The following is a 17,196-nucleotide window of genomic DNA, read 5'->3' as shown; positions in this document are numbered from 1 at the left end:
CATCAACCACTTCAATATCTACACTCCCAAACTAAGTTGCAGTAATCAAGACACTATAGATGGATGAGTTTTCAACAATAGTTTCATTTAGTCATCAGATATAAAAAGGGCATAAACAATAAAGTTGCAGATATGTTATCTAGACCTATTATAAATGCATCCACTATACTTAAGCATAATTCGGTACTGCATGAGAGCTACATTGAACAATATGCTCAATATATAGATTTTAAAGATGTATATGCAATTTTAAGTCAAGGCAAACAAGTAGAAGAATTGGACTATCATGCTAAGGACCGACTCTTGTATCATTGTGGGAAGCTATGCATTCCACAAACTGAAAGAGTAAAGATAATTCGAGAAGCACACAATTCTCTAATATCAAGTCACTTTGGGGTAAGTAAAACGGTTGCACAGCTGCAAAGATTTTGTTATTGGCCAAAAATGAATGAGATGGTTTCTAGTATGTAAGAGGGTGTACCATGTGTGCTAAAAGCAAGCCCAACAATAGAAAACTAGGCTTGTACACTCCACTGCCAGTTCCTTATCATCCTTGGGAAAGTGTTTCCATGGACTTTGCTGGAGGACTGCCTAAATCTAGGAAAGGTCATGACTATTTATATGTTGTTGTGGATAGGTTTAGAAAAATGTGTATTTTGATACCCTGTAATAAACATATTACAGTTGAACAAACTGCAAAGTTGTTCTTTCAGCATGTATGGGTTCATTTTGGATTACCCACTTCCATTGTATCTGATCAAGACACCCGATTTGTTGGGAAGTTTTGGTCGAGTCTGTGGGAACTGATGGACACCAGACTGAAGAAAAGCACAGCCTTTCATCCACAAACAGATGGCCAGACAGAAGTAGTCAACAGGACAGTGATCCAATTTCTCAGAGGCTATTGTAAGAGGCATCCCAAACTTTGGGATGAACATTTGTGTTATGTGTAGCGTGCTTATAACCGGGCAAAACATTCTTCTACACAGAGATCTCCTTTTGAGGCCTGTTTTGGTTTCACACCAAGGTCTCCCTTGGATTTTGTCTTTGGTAAAGACATAGCAGTTGATGGACACAGTGATTTGGACAAGGCAACCAAGTTCATTGAACAAATCCAAGAGATTCACCAGGCAGTACAGGAACAGCTGGAAAAGAGCCAAGCCAAATACAAGGTAAGGCATGACAAGCATCAGATGAAGCATAGTTTCCAAGTTGGTGATCAAGTCTGGTTGTATATTAGCAAGGACATAATACAAGGTGAAGGTAAAAAGCTAAAGCCAATAAGGTATAGACCTTTCAAGATACTTAAGAAAATTGGTGAGAATGCTTTTCGCCTTGATTTACAAGCTTACATGTACATCTACTCAGTCGTTAATGCAGACAACGTGAGATTATTTGAACCTTCATTAATTGAAGATCCTGAAGAGCAGAGCCAATTTCCTTCTATTGATGATATATTACCTGAATATCTCAATGAATTGCAGGAAGACACAGTTCTGGACAGGAAGGTGAGGACGACGCGCAGGGGAGATGTTGAGTACCTCAGGACTGGACTCAAGGGTTCAAAGCCAAGCAGTGCAAAATGGATAGAGATTGGACAAGTGAGACAGTTATACCCTCACTTAAACAATGCTTGAAAACCAACTTTTGGTGGTCCAAAAGCTTTTTCAGTGGGAAGGTCGTGATCCGAATTGGATTCTTAAACATTTCCATCACTGTTTCAAATTATGTTACGCTTAAAAATCTTATGAATGACGAGCTTATCAAAAATGACCTCTAGACAATGGCAATTTGTGGCTACCACAGAACAACGAGGACCTTTGGTCAAAGCGCGCTGACCGTTGGCCCATGGCGACCGCACCTGGACGCAAATCGGCAATCAGAAGCCCAGATCCAAAAACAGAGGCAGTTTCTGATATGCAATCACGTATCGCAAGGCAAAACTTTCAGTGAAGGAAAGCCCCGAGCGCTCGATCACGAGGAAAATAGGAAACCGTGCGGAAACCGTCAGAAGGCGGGTCTCGCACCCAAAACCGGTAGGATATTGTGTGCAGTTCGAGAGGTAAGCGGGATTGGCCGAGTTCAGCGCGATGCCACACACCGGGTGACACGCGTCGAGCGGATGTGAGAGAAAACCGCTTACATCGCGTGAGTAACGGTCGAGCAACTTACCCGCGCAATATAGATGGAAATCGTAGGGTCTTGAGGCTTCAAATCAACGGCAAAGAATAACCCCGATGGAAGACCAAATTTGACGGGGAAATAGACTGAGGTACATGAGATTTGAGGTCCGACATGACCGATGAGTTGGCAGAGGAACAGTTTCGCGGGCAATCTCGGAGCAACGGAAATAATGACCGATTCAAAGAGAACTGACACTTAGTTCGTGAGGAAACAGGTGGCCACCTCTCTGTGAAGCATTACACAATGATGATGACGCAGAGCAGGGGAATTCCAGCAGATAGAGGCAAGCGATCTAGAGAGCCGAGAAGCAGAAACGAACAGTCAGGGAGTATATTGGCTTTAAGCCACGAACAAACAAAGAGAAAAGGGGACAAAAGCAGAGAGAAAGAAGTGAATTGCAAAGAACAGAGAAGCCGAGCTGACTTGCAGAGAAAAGGCAGCATCGAGCAGACAGAACAGGGAGAGTCCGAGAGTCTGTGAACTCCAGAGAAGGCTTGAGAGGTTCAAGCAACTCCTCTGTGTAGACCTGTCAGGTATTGAGTACCAAATTGGACTCATACCACTAAGACCAGTCGAGGTCGAGATTCAGTAAGGGGAGTCTGTGTATTCTAGAGACTTAGGGGATCCAAGTACAATCCTACTGATCATTCTCTGTTAAGTGAGATTCAAATTGAGCTCCTTATTGTAAAATTCTTGCTTTAAGACATAATATAAAAGGCCACCACTGAAGGTTGGACCAGGAGACGAAGCCCAGGAGGATTGGGTGAACTCCTTATTAAATTTGTTGTGTTTTTGTATTTGCTTACTGTGTTTCTCTTACTGTTTCAAGTGCCTCTGTATTTCACAATCTTATCGATCTGTTGCTTAAAATAACATAGGCACACCCCAACACATGGGTCTGTAATACCTTCATTAATTAACTGAGATCATTCACGAGTGATTTTCAGATCATTGGGGAACTTCGCATCACACGCAACAAGCAATATCTCTTTGCAATCTATGAAGGAATACAAGGAGTCAATGATGTTGAAAACATAAGCATAAGAAGTGCTCTTTCTACCCTCGCTGAAGCAAGTATATGAGGCTGAGATGAATGTGAATTTTTATAGTATCTTTCTGAGAAAAAATCTGAAATATCTTGTGGTTCATCTGTGGTCAGGACTGAACTTTTGTGACTAAGGTAGAGGCTAAATTTCAACCCTTTGAAGCAGACCTATTTTAGATCATGGCCGCGTTATTCAAAGACACTTTGTGAACAATTTTGTGAGGGATGAATTGATTTCTTGGTGAGAGGTTGAGCTTGTCATTCATGCCAGTCAATTGTATTTCATCTTGACTTTGATGTCTCTCTTGTTGAATTGGTTCTATAAGGAAAGGATTGTTGGGTTTTCCCCATGTGGGTTTTCCCAAGGTAAACTCTTGTGTTATTATGTGGCAATCTCTTTATGATCCTTATGGCATTTTATTTTTACTATTGAGCTCCTCTGTGTAATTACTTTATGATTAAAAAGGGTCACAAGAAAAAGACTAAACTAATGAAAACCATAAGAAGTAATTATTTGTATAGAGGATGCCCTAAATTTTCAACATGAAGGGCAAACATCTTTCTCATTTTGTCCACGATGGGAGTTGTTGGACAGATCTCAACATGAAAAAACGAAGAAGGCTTTTCAGATCTTTGTAAAGATCCTAAATTTGAAATATGTTCTCTTGGAGGTTTGGAGCACCGATCTGGTGCACAATTTGAAGCAGACCATAAAAAATGTCATAGGTTTGATGGTGTGGTCAAAAATATTGATTTTTTAAGGGAAACTACTGCAAAATGACACTTAGTTGAAAGATTATGGAGTTGAAAGGAACTCCACTATAATATTAAATAAAAGGTTGAGGGGAGGAACTTCAAGTAACAGAAATCTCAGTGGATATATATCTTTCAAAGATGTGTTGAAAGGGAAGGCGGTCGCTGAACATATCCAAAATCTGCCATAACCTTACATTGTCAAGCAAATGGACAAGGTACTAGCTATATATGTAAAAACCCTAGAGGTCAAGGCATACTTCGTTGATCTACAAACTAAGGCATTAATACACCGGTTTAACTGTTTCTAGCTAAGACCTAAAGACTTATATCAATGGGTGTTCTCCTTTTGGACAAAAAATTGGGCCATCTACTTGCGCTCAAAAGGATTTTTCATAATACAATTCAATAAGCATCAAGAAATGGAAAATGTTAGTTCTTAACAGAGGAACTTGGTTTTGGGGTAGAGCCGAGCTTTTTGTTACCCCATGGTTCTCAAAGTTTTATGCGACAAGCATGGTGGTAACAATGATGTCAATTCGGGTAACATTGTCAAACCTCCCTCTTCCTTTCTGATACCATCAGGTCTTCGAGGATATCATAAATACTCTGGGAAAATACCAAAAAATGGATCTGGCCCAGAACATCTAAAGGGATCTTCACATTTACCATGATATGTCTAGATATTGACCTTAGCAAAGGTCTTCCTGATTGTCTTCTTTTAACACATGAAAATTTTCAGTGGACAAAGGTGTTAGATTACGAGAATACAACATTCAAATGTTGAACTTGTTTTCAAGTAGGACATTTGTAGAATATCTACCCTCAAGACAAAAAGGCCCAAAAAAAGAAAAAGAGGCAGGCCCCAAAGCCAAGGGTTTGGCAGTTTCCTGATTTTTCAAATGACGAAAAAGAAGAGCCAGCTGAAACAACTCCAAATCTAGAAACATAGACACAACCTAGCAGCCAATTAAATGGAAAAGTAGGGGATTAGTTAGGAACAATGGCTATAAGCAAAAAGGGTATTGAATCAACAAATATCATGGTACCAGAGTAGTAGAAAGCGGAAACACACATTGAAAAGGACTCGAGGGGCATAAAAAGATCTCATGTATTTGAGAGCTTGGACTCAGACAAACAAGTCCCCCCAAAGGCAGATGGCAACCAACTGGAAATAGTAACAGTTGCTCCAAATCAAGGAGTTGGTGAAAGGTGGAGAAAAAGAAAGGAAAAGAAGGAAAGCTAAGTGATTTTTATCACACTTAACCTCGACAAAAATATGTAAATTTTTTGTAGTTTTTTGTTTTTTTTTTTTTGTTTTTTGTTTTTTGTTTTTTGTTTTTTGTTTTTTTTTTTTTTTTGTTTTTTGTTTTTTGTTTTTTGTTTTTTGTTTTTGTTTTTTGTTTTTGTTTTTGTTTTGTTTTGTTTTGTTTTTGTTTTTTTTTTTTTTTTTTTTTTTTTTTTTTTTTTTTGTGCATTAGTCGATAGACTGACATGATAGAATACTTCTGAGCATTTGCAGAATGTAATTTTGTTCCTTATTTTTCAAGTTGAATAAAATTACGATGTTTTCTTCGAAAAAAATAATGCTATAATAAATATGCAAATCCTATTAAGATCGCAAAAACATCACAAATCCAGTTTAAATTTGTTGAAAGGCTTAAATTTTGTTTAAAAGATACGTTGAATAACATGCCTTTGAAAAGCCTCGACGCAGATTTTTAGAGGTAGCAAAAATTCCACAACTTTTTTAATCTTGAATCTGTTCTCAATCATGGAAAGACAACTCTTTCCTCAAACCATTTTTCTCTCTATATATGATTTGATTTGTTTGCTTGCATATTACAACCTCTCTTCTCATGTATATGTGTTTTCCTACATTTCACAAGGTACTAGCCTAGTTTCATCCCTCCACATTCACATTGCTTCCTCTATCATTTCTCGCTCGCTTGCAAATTCGCAACATGAATTTCGAAGAGGAATATAGCGAGGAAGAGGTAGCGACCTCGAACAAGTGTGACCTGCTCCAAGTGAAGATGGCGCAAAGGAAAACAAGTGGTTGATGGTGAAATTATTGTTAGTGGCACAAACTAGTACATTCAAAACAAAAAAGTAACATGTCAATGTCATATATATATATATATATATATTTATTCTATTGAGGGTTTTTCTCCCCCAAAAAAAAAACTTTTTGCCTAGTTATATTTAATAAGAGGGTAAAGTATTTTAATCATAAAATCGAAAGTATACTCGAGAGAGATTTAGGAAATGAAAGAATGAAATATCTTATTAATTTTTTAGTCTAAACATGACATATAAAATAAAATAAAAAGTAAAAAATAAAAATGTTATAAACTTAAACATCAACCTAGATCCATCTCAACTTCAGATCTACTGAGCGCTGAGAGGGATCAAATCTCTTTTTAGTCTAAAAGAGGTTTGCACCTCAAGAGATTTGATCTCTCTCGATGCTTGGTAGATCCAAAGTCAAGATGAATCTAGGTTGGTTTATTTTTAATTTCCAGTTTATTATGTTTTGTGATGGATAAAAATACTAAGGTTTATATAATTTTTTAATTTTCCTATACCTAATGAATTTAGGGCTAAATGGATTTATATTAATGTTAATACAGTATATTATAAAATATTGATTTTTAAGTTTTTATTTTATCGAGTACTAGCTTGGATCACGTTGCATAATATGTTTTAGGGGAAATTTACTAGACACTTCCCTTCATTTCAAGGATGGGACCAATTGTACATTATATTTCATAAAACCTTAAAGATTTATAAACAGTGTACTCATGGAGAGCTCAACATGTCATTTGCGAGAATTAAACCTTGATAGGGAGGATAAAGCTCCTCCTCCCAACTACTTAGGCTAGACCCAAAATTATTCTTGTTTTTTTCCATGGAAAAATGCGTAATTTTATTAATGAAAACAAAATTACATGTTGCAATGGCAAGGTGTATAGCATCATCTAGTCAAAGACCGATGATAATCAGAAACAGATAGAAGAAAAAGCAAAAATAATGTACATGGTGGGAAGAAGCTAGGCATTTCTCCCCTTCTTTTTATCAACCCTTCATCATTCCCCTTCAGATGACATAGAAGAGACTAGTGCAAGTTGATTCCCTGCATCCCAATCGGCATTATCCTTATCTGAGTATGAATTGTCTGATGTGTGAATACGCTTGTTCCCATTGATGTCTCCTTCTTCTGGAATCATGTATGTTTGCACCGGTTGTTCCCGAGTTTCCGATGGGTCTTGTGGGGTTCCCCCCTGTGGTTCTGGTTCTGTTGTTGTCTGGTTATTCCCCTTTGGTGAGGTTTCATCCTCAGCATCGCCTTCCTCCTCTTCAGGTTCTGGTGGGGGATATTGCCAACCTTTAGACTGTTTCCCAAGACTCTTCTTTCTTCAGGTGTCTTTTTTAGCTTCTGGACACGTATTATGTAGTTGCCTTGTTTCCCTACAATTCATGCCCCTAAAAGATGTGTTCTCATAATCTAAAATCCCTGTCCAAATCCGCTTATTGTGGATTAGGTGAATATTGTCCAGTAGGCCTTTGTCGAGGTCTACTTCTCCACATATACGTGCAAAAGTAAAGACCCTTTCCTCCACTCATTGGGTATCAGTCTTGATGTACTGCCCAATGTTGTTACCTATGCCTTCAAGGACCCGGTCATCCCAAAAATGGAAGGGAAGGTTGTGCATCCGAACCCAAACCGACATTCTGGAGACGACCATGGTATTTGCATCAAAATCAAGAAACCAAGGAGTAGTGAGGAGGCCATTTGAACCCTAGAACCATTGTCCTTATTGAAGGATTGTGTCTCTAGCCTCAGATGTTAGGAAATTTACAATAAAGAAGCCTTTTGAGCAAAGATGAATTTCACATTTACCATGATATGTCTATATATTGGCCTTAGCAAAGGTCTTCCTAATTGTCTTCTTTTAACACATGAAAATTTTCACTCGACAAAGGTGTTAGATTACGAGAATACAACATTCAAATGTTGAACTTGTTTTCAAGTAGGACATTTGTAGAATATCTACCTTCAAGACAAAAAGGCCCCAAAAAAGAGAAAGAGGCAGGTCCCAAAGCCAAGGGTTTGGCAGTTTCCTGATTTTTAAAATGACAAAAAAGAAGAGCTAGCTGAAACAACTCCAAATCTAGAAACATAGACACAACGTGGCAGCCAATCAAATGGCAAAGTAGGGGATTAGTTAGGAACAATGGCTATAATCCAAAAGGGCACTAAATCAACAAAGATCATGGTACCAGAGTAGTAGAAAGCGGAAACACACATTGAAAAGTACTCAAGCGGCATAAACATATCTCATGTGTTTGAGAGCTTGGACTCAGACAAACAAGTTCCCCCAAAGGCAAATGGCAACCAACTGGAAATTGTAACACTTGCTCCAATTCAAGGAGTTTGTGAAAGGTGGAAAAAAAGAAAGGAAAAGAAGGAAAGCTAAGTGATTTTTATCACACTTAGCCTCGACAAGAATATGTAAACTTTTTGTAGTTTTTCTTTATTTTTATTGTGCATTAGTCAATAAACTGACATAATAGAATACTTCTGAGAATTTGCAAAATGTAATTTTGTTCCTTATTTTTCAAGTTGAATAAAATTACGATGTTTTCTTCGAAAAAACAAAAAAAAAACAAAAAAAAAACATCGTAATCCTATTAAGATCGCAAAAACATCACAAATCTGGTTTAAATTTTGTTTCAAAAATACATTGAATAGCATACTTTTGAAAAGCCTCGATGAAAAATTTTAGAGGTGGCAAAAATGCCACAATTTTTTTAATCTTGAATCTATTCTCAATCATGGAAAGACAACTCTTTCCTCAAACCATTTTTCTCTCTTATTTGATTTATTTGCTTGCATATTACAACCTCTCTTCTCATGTATCTGTGTTTTCATACATTTCACAAGGTACTAACCTAGTTTCATCCCTCCACATTCACATTGCTTCCTCTGTCATTGCTCGCTCGCTTGCATATTCGCAACATGCATTTCGAAGAGGAATATAGCGAGGAAGAGGTAATGACCTCGAACACGTGTGACCTGCTCCAAGTGAAGATGGCGCAGAGGAAAACAAGCAGTTGATGGTGACATTATTGTTAGTGCCACAAACTAGTACATTCAAAACAAAAAGGTAACATATCATGTAATAAACATTGAATATATATATATATATATATATATATATATATATATATTATAAATATATTTATATATATATATATTTATATATATATATAATTATAAATATAAATTACAAATGTATTTATTATATAGAGTTTTTATATAAATAATTATAAATTTAAATATATATATATATATATATATATATACTTTTTGCCTAGTTATATTTAATAAGAGGGTAAAGTATTTTAATCATAAAATGGAAAGTATACTCGAGAGAGATTTAGGAAATGAAAGAATGAAATATCATATATATTTTTTAGTCTAAACATGAAATATAAAATAAATAAAATGAAAAGAAAATGTTATAAACTTAAACACCAACGTAGATCCATCTTAACTCCGGATTTGCTAAGCGCTGAGAGGGATCAAATCTCTTTTCACTCTAAAAGAGGTTTGCACTTCAAGATATTTGATCTCTCTCGATGCTTGGTAGATCCAAAGTTAAGATGGATCTAGGTTGGTTTATTTTTAATTTCCAATTTATTATGTTTTGTGATGGATACAAATACTAAGGTTTATATAAATTTTTATTTTTTCTATACTTGATGAATTTAGGGCTAAATGGATTTATATTAATGCCAATACAATATATTATCAAATATTGATTTTATGTTTTTATTTTATCGAGTACTAGCTTGGATCACGTTGCATAATTTGTTTTAGGGGAAATTTATTGGACACTTCCCTTCATTTCAAGGATGGAATCCATTGTACATTATATTTCATAAAACCTTGAAGCTTTATAAACAGTTACCCATGGAGAGCTCAACATGTCATTTGCGAAAATTAAGCCCAGATAGGGAGGATAAAGCTCCTCCTCCCAACTAATTAGGCTAGACCCAAAATTATTCTTGTTTTTGTCCATGGAAAAAGGTGTAATTTTATTAATGAAAACAAAATTACATGTTGCATTGGCAAGGTGTATAACATCATCTAGTCAAAGACCGATGATAATCAGAAACAGATAGAAGAAAAAACAAAAATAATGTACATGGTGGGAAAAAGCTAGGCTTTTCTCCCCTTCTTTTTCTCAACCCTTCACCATTCCCCTTGAGACGGCACAAAAGAGACTAGTGCAAGCTGATTCCCTGCATCCTGATTGGCATTATCCTTATCTGAGTCAGAATTGTCTGATATGTGAATACGCTTGTTCCCACTGATGTCTCCTTCTTCTGGAATCATGTTTGTTTTCATTGGTTGTTCCCGAGTTTGGGATGGGTCTTGTGGGGTCCCCCCCTGTGGTTCTGGTTCTGTTGTTGTCTGGTTATTCCCCTTTGGTGAGGTTTCATACTCAGCGTCGCCCTCCTCCTCTTCAGGTTCTGGTGGGGGATATTGCCAACCTTTAGACTTTTTCCCATGACTCTTCTTTCTTCGGGTGTATTTTTTTAGCTTCTTGACACGCATTATCTAAGTGCCATGTTTGCCTGCAATTCCTGCACCTGAAAGTTGTGTTCTCATAATCTCAAATCTGTGTCAAAATCCGCTTATTGTTGGTTAGGTGAATGTTGTCCGGTAGGCATTTGCTGAGCTCTAGTTCTACACATATACGTGCAAAAGTAAATATCCTTTCCTCCACTCGTTTGGTATCAGTATTGATGCACTGCCCAATGTTGTTACCTATGCCTTCAATGACCCGACCATCCCAGAAATGGAGGGGAAGATTATGCATCTGAACCCAAACCGACATTCTAGAGACGACCATGGTATTTGCATCAAAATTAGGAAACAAGGAGTGGTGAAGAGGCCAGTCGAACCCAGAACCATGGTCCTTCCTGAAGGATTGTGTCTCTAGCCTCAGATGTTGGGAACTTTACAATAAAGAATCCTTTTGAGCAAAGATGAATTTCACAATCTAAAGACTAGTTAGTTAAAATCCAGTGAAAAAGTTCTACTGGTTTTGGCTAGAAGCAGTTGAAATGACATATAATGTCTTGGGATTCAAAAGAGGCACAATGCTCTTAGTTTCAGGTATGTCTATGTTTAGTTCTGGGGTGTAGTTCAGTTGCTCCACTATGTATGGGTTAGGAGTTTCCTACTTGTTTGATTGATTCGGTGGCTGTCTTTTTCCCTGAAGAATGTTCTTAAAGTATAGTCTCCCATTGGAGTGCTTATGTTTTGTTCCAGTGCCTTTTGTTGTGCTACACCCCAAACCCCCATCTGCATTTTTGGTTTTACTGGGTACCACAGCTCCTCCCCTAAGTCTCAAGTTGAGGATTATGGTGGTAATTGGTAGTATGTGATATTCCTATTGGAGCTGGTTATCCTACAGTATTTGGTCCCTGAATAACAAATTTTGCATATGAACAGGGTATCCAGTTTTTTTTGTGATGTATTGCTTCAGGAGCATCACTCTGTCTGTTGTATTCACCCAAATTAATAACATACTCCCACCAGGGGTCTTTAGGAAAATTTGAATGCACGGCGTACTTACTAGTTGCTTGGAACAGAAATATTCACTATTTTCACGAGGTTGTACTGCTTCGAATGTTCCTTTTGTCCCCGTGCTTTGTTTGTTCCAGTGGTTGTAGCAGGACAGAATAAAGAGTGTCCCTGTTGAGCCAGTTCACTAGCCTTTTGTCGGTCCTGACTTGACGAAGCGCGTGTTATTGCGGTAGTCCCAAATCCGCAACCATTTCCCTCGTGATTCCTTAGAGGATTGGGTGCCCCTCTGTTTCCGGGAACCAAACTCCCTATTATGATCTATAGACCACTCGAAAGTAGTTAGTGTGAAAGGCACAGAAGGCAGAGGAGGGTGCATGCAGTCAGAGAACAGGTTTTGGGCCACCTCATTCGGGCCCTGGACCAATCCTAGAATCGAGCAAAGCACGGAGGGCAAAGGGTTGAGCGTCTTCGCGGAAACGGTGGGCACTCCTAGAAGCCAACAATGGTAGAAGGTTCAGGAACTAGCCAGCCGATTGAGGTATATTGTCCGCCCCCCGCAGTGATAAAGCATAGATGAAGTTGTGGCAATAGACCCGCTTCTACCGCTGCGTTGATAACCTTGTGACCCCACCATCAAATCCCACCCACAGCTAAGCCACTCCCCATTGTAGAACCTTCTGCAAGATGCAGGTCGCAACAAGGGACCGCGACAGCTAGCCAACGAAAGATAGTTGCATTATTCGCTGTGGAAAGCGAAATCCACACTAGCCGTAGAACCATCCAACACAGTCGCTTCAACCATACCATCCTGTAAGAGCCTACATCTATGAACCCATAAAGATAGAGAGAAAGAAGGCGACAAAGTAATGATAGTCTAGTTACCCAGATTTCAGAGATAGCCCTTGAACATTTTTCTCCTATTTTTCTAAGTTCCAGATCTCTAGCAACCCAATATCCGGTTTGTTCCCTCCGAACTGGTCCATTTGGTGAAACCCACCCAAGAAATTGGAGCCTCCATCAAACCGATGCATCAAAATCCTTGTTGCCCAGCCAATCGACCGAGGGATAGAACAAGGCGATCGCTCCCAAAACCCCATTTTTGCACGGATAAACCCTAGCTCTGTTTTGTTCCATTTTTTCAGCAGACTCTCTGACCAAAAAACGTTCTTGTTGTTAGTATTATTATATCGATTATTTCCCAAATAAAAAATCGTAATTTTATTCATAGAACAAAATTACATTCTATAGATGCTTAAAAGAATTCGATCATACCAGTCCAAACAATTGTTGCCTGTAAAAACTTTAAAAAAAATTGGGAAAAAAGAGTTAGAATATATTATCATCGAGGCTAATTGTAGAGACACTTCACTACCCTTTATACCTTTCCCTTTATCTACTTTTCACCAACTTCCTTGATTAGGAGTGTCAGTTACAATTTCCATTTGATTCTCTTATGCCTTTAAAGAGGCCTCTTTGCCTGAATCCGAACTCTCAGATGCATGGGTTCTTTTAATGCCTCTTGACTCTTTTTATGTGGTAGTTTTTTCATCTTGCTACACTCGAACCGTAAATTCCACTACTTTTGTTGCTTGTGGGCTTTGAATCATTGTTCCCTTCTGCTCAACCCCTCCATCCACTAATATTCCTTGTGGTTTATGAGCATCCATATGATTCTCTATTATTTTTTCATCCTCTTCATCTAAGGAAAGTTGCTCTTGAAGCTCCCAACCCTTAGGATTTTTAGGTTTTTTTTTTAGATCTTTCTTTAACCGTGGACATGTATTTTGTAAATGCCAAGTTTGATGGCAGATACGACACAGGAAAACCATATTTTCAAAATCTAAAGGTTGGGTCCACTCAAAATTGTTGTGAATCAGGTGAATATGATTAGGTAAACCTTTGTTGAGGTCTACCTCTACACAGATTCTAACAAAGGTCAAAATTCTATTTGTAGCTCTATTTAGATCCATCTTAACATACTTCCCGAAAGTATTACCAATTCCTTCTAAAACTTGGCGGTGCCATAAAGGAAGGAGAAGGTTATGTAATCTAACCCAAACTAGCATTTTGGAAACCACCATTGTATTGGCATCAAGCCCTAGAAACCATGGGCCTTCATTTAGGGTGAACTGCAAATCCTTCAATGTACCAAATTGTACCACAAAAAAGCCCATGGAGCACAAGTGAATTTCATAATTTGAGGTCCAATTTGAAAACACCCATTGATGAAGATCCTTAGATTTTGGCCAAAATTCATTAAATTGGCAGAGGATTGCTCGAGCTTGTATGGTGGAGAACCATTCAGTAACTTTTGGATGGTTTATTGCGATTGTCAGAACCTGATTCATTTGTTCCATGATGTAAGGTCTGGGAATGTTGATATTTGAATCATATTTGTTTTGCGATTCAACCTTTATTTTCCCTGTGTCCTTAAATGCACCTAGTCCCTTGAGGTTTGACCTATGAAACCCTCCCTGCAACCTCAAATTGATGGGGATAGAAGATGATGTCGTAGTCTCAAAACTGAAATACATCTTGCAGATATCTACTCACATAAATCATACTTTGTAACTTCATTGAGATACCCAACCTATTTTGAATCTTCTGCTTCGAATCAAGCATGAAATCAGATCTCGAAACCCTAAAAGGGTCGATCCCCCATATTGGGTTTTCACAAAGATTTGAAAAAATCCCTTCATTTTCGGCTTTGGCTGAAAAACCTCACGGCCAATCAATTTTTCATTAAGAACCCTCCATCGAGGCCTCCCGCTCTAGATCTAGGCCATTATCATACTCCTCAAGGAAAAAGGGGATCATGGGGATGTGTAGGACCCCGTTGTAAAACCTTGACACCATGCACCACAACGCATGTGTCAACCAATGAAAAACTACGACCTCAACCCATAGATCGATGGTTGTTATGCGAGTTTAAGTGAAATTAAAAACTTTTGACTCTGCAAACTCTTCGATCTGTTACGTCCTCCATCGTAGGTATCCTCGTGCAACTTTTAAAATGATGACAAGCACGAGTCTCCCAACAGATACCATGATAATTTGTCTCCATGAGCCATAAGACTTACACTCACATAGGGCCAGATTTTGACTGCCTCTCCATCTACTACGAAGATCTACAGGGTCCATGTCGTCGACGACGATCATATTTGAAACAACCAAGCTCAAAATCGTAGCATTGCTCCAGATCACCATCACTCCCACCAAATCCTGTTATCAACTATAAACATTATTTTATCTATTATTATGTCACTTGTGAGAATTAAACCTAGGTAGGGAGGATAAAGCTCCTCCTCCCAACTACTTAGGCTAGGCCGCATTGACATAATAATATATATAATAATACACACAACAAGAATAACATTAGTATCATTTCCTCCCATGAAGTGTGTATGCTTCGTGACTCCCATACGATGGTTCTCTTCCCCGAGAGCCATCACCACCTGCAACTACATGCGAGACAACCAGTTCGCTTATATAGTCTTCATGTTAACATGGATGTGAAGGTGGTTAGGGTACATCACCTCAAATTCAATTTGTAATCATTGATATTCACTTTGCATTTGATCACTATTATAGTTCAACTCTGATGCATTCATCAACCATGATGGTGGAAATTTTGGTTTCATCGCTGGCATGTGTTTTCAAAGGGACATATAACTTTGTATGTTATTTGGGTAAGTTTCTTTGCCCTACCTTACTTCTTAGTTGCATTTCCCATTCCTATACATGACCCCCTCTAGTAAAATTAATAGGGTATCGCTCTCACTCTATCAACTTAAGTTCACCACCTCTCAGCTCTCTTCCTCATTTTCAGTATCATTGTCTTCCTAATTGTTGCTTGGTTGAACTCTCCCATCCCTTTTCCATGTGTTCTTTAGGTTGATGGTCAATGTTGGGTTTCGTTTCTCAAGGTCTCCCTCTCTTTTCAAGTTATTTGCTTATTCTTCATCTCTATAGTTTGATATTTAGCATGACACCTCCCAATTATTCTCAAGGACATCACAAAAACCATCAAGAAAGAGATCCTCCTTGTTTGAGGGCTTAAGTTAACGTTGAAGCCTCTATTGCTTGATATTGGGCACACATAACCCATGTTGTAATGGAGAAAATTAATATGACAGAGGAAGAGGGTGGGTTGGAATGGCGTTTCAAATGTGGAGGGAGAGGAAAGTATTGGTTACTAGATATATTACACGGGAAACACCCACTTTAAGCAAACCTAATATATGCAAATAATCAATATCTATTGGCATAACATTGGCATAACAAAATCGTCATGGGAAAGATCTTGGTGGAAAGAAGTGAGGCGCGGTGGAAAATTCTACTCAACATCAATCTTGTGTAGTTGCAAATCACAAAATAGGACAAAAAGGTTTCAAATCTTGCTAGGAAAGTTGCAAACTTGGACTTCCTTACCAATGACGAAGAGGAACTCGATCCTGCAACCAATCAAGTGGATTCTCCCACAAAATAATTGGTTAAGGTGTTCGTTTTTTTTTTTTTTTTGTATCTAAGTAAGCAAGTTGGCCTATTTAACAACTCTAGTTATGAGTTAATCAGTAAATATCTATCTAGATATTTTGTTTTATATAATTTTTGTTATAACAGATGGACTAATTATTTTAACAAAAACTCTTTGCCTATGCCACTGGTCTGCTTTGCAAAGTGGCATGCTAGTAGTTGTGAGAATGATATTGTTTGCTGATAATAATACAAAATCATGCATAACTACAAAAAAAACATTTGTATCGTTAAGTCAATGAAAAATTAAAGGAAACATAATGGTGTTACAAGAGCCTCATGATGGTATTTACAACATTGACTAGTCACAAGTTGGAGGGGCGTGTGTCCTTTGACCTTTCATTATCCTAATGATGTTATTATTGTTGTTGTTATTAATGTTATTATATTTATTATTATGCCAATTGGATCTAGCTTAGGCAATTCAAAGAAGAAGCGTTATCCTCCTAGCCTAGGTTCAATTCCCACAAGTGACATATGGAGATCATTAGGAAAGTGTATGTGTGTGTGATAAGAATTGTAAGATGATGTTACAATGAGCCTCATAACAGTACTTATAGCATTGAATAGTCACAAGGTGAAGGGGTGTGTGTCCTTTGACCTTTCATTAACTTATTGACACTATTGTTATTGTCGTTGTAGTTAGCATTATTGTATCTATTATTCTGTGAATTACATCTAGCCTAAGTAGTTGAGAGGAGGAGCATTATCCTCCCTACCAAGGTTCAACTCTTGTAAGTGATCTGTTGAACTTTTCATGGCTATATTGTAAACAAAGCTTCAAACTTCTACAAAATCAAGTTTACCATGGGTACTATCCTCGACACGAGAAGAAGTGCTTAGTGGGTTTCCCCATAAGGTGCATCAAGCAATGTATATTTTGTCATTCAGTAATAAGCATGAATTTGTTTTCTACAATCTCCTAAATTTTTGCACCATTGAGTCTAAAATTCATATTTCTAACATGGCATTTATGTTTTCAACTTGTCACATATCTTAATCAATTTGGACTTACTGATCAAAAGTTATGATCACTCCTCGAAAACTTTTTGATTTTAGGGTCATTCAAATG

This window comes from Pinus tabuliformis, chromosome 3_2 (assembly GCF_031772625.1).
Source record: "Pinus tabuliformis cultivar Carrire ecotype Pingquan chromosome 3_2, CPIR1, whole genome shotgun sequence".
Classification (NCBI taxonomy): domain Eukaryota; kingdom Viridiplantae; phylum Streptophyta; class Pinopsida; order Pinales; family Pinaceae; genus Pinus; species Pinus tabuliformis.
The sequence above is the reverse complement of the archived record's forward strand: the minus strand, read 5'-3'. Positions refer to the sequence as shown.